This window comes from Thalia democratica, chromosome 5, assembly GCF_965202585.1.
Source record: "Thalia democratica chromosome 5, ktThaDemo2.hap1.1, whole genome shotgun sequence".
Taxonomy (NCBI): Eukaryota; Metazoa; Chordata; class Thaliacea; order Salpida; family Salpidae; genus Thalia; species Thalia democratica.
The window spans coordinates 57,475,827-57,479,791 of NC_139169.1; positions in this window are offsets into that span (position 1 = coordinate 57,475,827).

Sequence of the window (3,965 nt, forward strand, 5' to 3'; positions counted from 1 at the left end):
AATCACATGATTAAAAATTAAAAGTAGTAGTTTTATGCTTAAAAAATTATTTACAAAACAACCTATCTTATGAAAAATAAAAATAAAAGTTCTGAAAATAAGTTTAGTCTATAGTTGCCGTGTAAAAAGTCATTATTTATTTATGAAAATTTTCTTTTTTTCCAAGATGTCATTCATTAAAAACACAGTTACGTATTTTTAGACCTATCAAACAATCGTTAGCAAAAATAGATAATTTATTCAGATATTTTAAACATAAAACAGAGACAATTGAAAAACTGTGATGAAAGTCATACAAAAAAGTTAATATAAAGAAACCTACTTATAAATTTTCGAAAAGTAATTTTTTTATAATTTATAAAAAACTGCTATAAATGACAATTAAACAATACTAAACATACTTTATGTCAATAAATTGCTAAGTAATGTGGTATGCACTACTGTATAGAAACTGCCTCAAATTTTTTCTCATTTATTTTTTTGATAATTGATCTTACCTTTGATGGTATTAATTTTGAGTACTTGATTGTATCAGACTAACTTTTCCAAAAAAACATTAGAGCTGTTTGTGTTTGAAAATATTTATTATGATTTATTTCTTAAAGTAAAACAAAAACTTACAAATCTGATTTATTTTCTTTTACTCTTATATATCAATAAAAACAAAATCCTGCAGAATGTTCTAAAACTTATGTCTTATAAATTAAGATATAAAAGATAGTTTACTTTTTGCTAAGCAACAATTTTAAACTAATTTAAAATTGTATTTTTTTACTTATTTTTATGTCATTTACCTTATTTGCTCTATCATGGTCAAATTTTGAAAAGCAATAAACCTTCAATATAACTTTTCAATTGGTCACATGCATTTAGAAAAAAACAAAAGTACTACAAAATAAGCAAAAGTAAACAACAAACATTTTAAAAGTGTTTTCTAACCAATTTTCGTTAATTTAGTGTGCTAACAAATTTTATTTTCTAATAAAAAAAGAGCTTAATTAAAAATTAAATTATTTAAACTAATCATTAAAGAAAAACAGTTCTTAAAGTATCAATAAAAAAACAAAAAAAATGAGTAAGTCATAAAAATAAACTTTATAAAATAGGCAGCTATTTTAAGGTCTTGGGACCAAACTTTTTGAGCGCTTTTTCTTTTGTCGTTCAATAAACTAAAAAAAAACTAACTATGGTTAAAATGTTGATAGCATAATCTAAAGTGGTATAACATATAATATAATGCATGCATGTAAATGTATAACGAATTTTTTTTTGAACTGAGATAAATATTTTTAAATTTTAACTGTTAATCAGTAAAATTTAACAATTTTAAACTAAAAAGAATTTAGAAAATAATTATATATGATGTTATTAATAAAAATTTGTTTAAAAAATGATGAAAAAAAAAAGCTTATAAAACTATAATTTAGTTTTTTAGAAAGAAATAAAAATCATCTGATTTAATTTTTACATAATTTTTTTTATATTTAGTTATGGACTTTTGTATTTTTGTACAATTTACACTAAAATAAATTTAACTTTTTTTTTTGTAAATTAAAAAAGTATATGTACAATAAGTTCATGTGATAACGACAACTAATATGGTAAACATCTTGTTTGCAATATCAATCAAGTTTGCAAGGGCATATTGATTTATTTAAGCAAAAGACAAATAACTGCTATATTTGCAGATAGATACACTTTGTACATACAAATATAAAACATTAAAAACATAAGATAAAACTTATCAAAAAAAGCTTCACAATCTAAAAAAGTTATTTTAATATTGCATGAAAACTGAAATATAAAATATACTTCATAAAAAAATCACATTTGCAGTTACCGTGAAAATGTTGTTGAAAAGAATTTACATTTTTAAAAACAGTTTTTATTCAAATTATGACGTTTTAATTTTCAAGTTTTGTAACTAATATATTCTACAAGCTTTTTTTTCAAACTAATAACAGTTTTAACGAAGTAGCTAATTAACACCGAACCTTGATAAAAAATAAACTAAAGAAGTACAAAAACTTCATAATCTTAATCTTACAGTTTAATTTGTTTAGCTGAAAACCAAGCAAAAATATTAATAGTGCTTTTATTAAAACAAAACAGTATAAAGTTAAAACACAATAGACAACAGAGTTCACAAACTTAAAATTTTCTAAAAACTGCAAACAAAATGTGTTATCACTTATCTTTGAGCTCGAAAAAAAAGTTTTATCAAAAATGAGAGAGCTTACATCATATGATGTTTAAGTACACCTAATCTAACTTCATGTGAGTTAATGGGAGTTAAAATGTTGTTTTTATTCTAAAAAGTTAATTAGACAACTTTCTTTTGTTTAGAATTTTTTTAAAGAAAAAGACATAAGTTTTAAATTTTTAGTTATGTATCACAATTATCTAAATTAAAGCTTTTTTCTAAACTCCTGATGTTTTTTATTGATAGATAAAATTATTTTATTTTACTTTAAAAATAAAAGAAAACAATTTTAGAGCTTCATATAACTCAAACAAAAAACGGTAATACATTGATAAAATATTCTAGTTTTAAAGACCATTTATAGAAATTATGCGACTGCTTTTTAAGAATGTTTTATTAATACAATAAAGTATAAAAAGATTTATTTATAATTGCTTAAAAAAAAACGATAGTGTCTGTTTGTTTGTTTAATAACTAGTTCAGATTAACAATCAAAGCTGTGTATGTACTATTGCATACAAAAAACTTAACTTTTGTAATACTTTTGTGCCTCGCTAATTTTACGAAGACGTTAAAATCTGCTAAATTGCGAAGTTTAGATATATGAAGGAAGGATTTTAACTTTTTGTTTTTTAATTTGGTATTTGGTTATATCTATATAAAAAATTATAATGATAAAATTTTTAATTGTTTATTGAATCATTAAATATTGTTTTTTTACAAAATGTTTAATTATAATAAAAACAAGTTTTTAAATTGTACCTTTCAAGTAGTTAGACAAAAATTAACTAAAGTGCTAATTCGGGTTAAGTTTATTTTTGTTTCTTTACCTACTTACAAATAACAGTTTTAGAAACTTGATTGAACTTTAGCTATGTTTGAAGAAAAGCAGGCAAGCTGCGACAACTGAAGTGAGAGTTTTTATTGTTATCATATGACTAACTTTATTTTTAGATTGTTTAAAATAATGAACGTAAAACAAAAACAAATAAACTAAATAAAAACAATTATGTTTTTCTTCAACTTACAATGTGAAATTTTAAAATATCTAATTTTGTATCGTTTAAATTTTCATCAAAAAATGTCTTTTCCTTTTTTAGTTTTGCAAATTTTAAAAGACCTAAAGTAAATATATTAACTTATCTGTAAAATTAAATTGTTTAATTTTTGATGTACGATGTAGAGCATTTATTGCATTCATCTATATGTTAGAAATTTAAAACAGAAAAAATCCCTTATGTGTAGAATAAAAAAAAAAAGGAAAGTATACAACTAATATTGTAAAATTTCAAATTTAGTTTCTTTTTAAACTCTTAGTATTGATCTACATATAACATCACATCTGTAAAGAACCTATTTATTACTTTCATTAAACTTTTTTATGTATACTATTTACAATTAACTACAAAGTTATTAGTAAGTGTGTGAGTTGACCTCCTTGTGTTGCAAAGACGAAAAGTTCAACGTCGATAAGATAAAAAGTATGTTTTGTATTTCTTCATAAATAAATTCTATCATGAGTGGTGAAAACACACAAAAATGCTGCTGTGAGTAATTTTTAGAGGACTAAAGTCAGCGAATAAGTATTAAATAGTTTACCAGAATTAGAATTTTAATTTTTTACATATTTTAGGTTTTTACTTAAATTAAATTAAATTGATAATATGTAGTATCCTAACCTAAGTTTTTATTTAAGGTTTTAATTTTGATTATATGTACTTGTAAAAATCAACTGTTCTTTATTTATTTATCCTTATTAAAC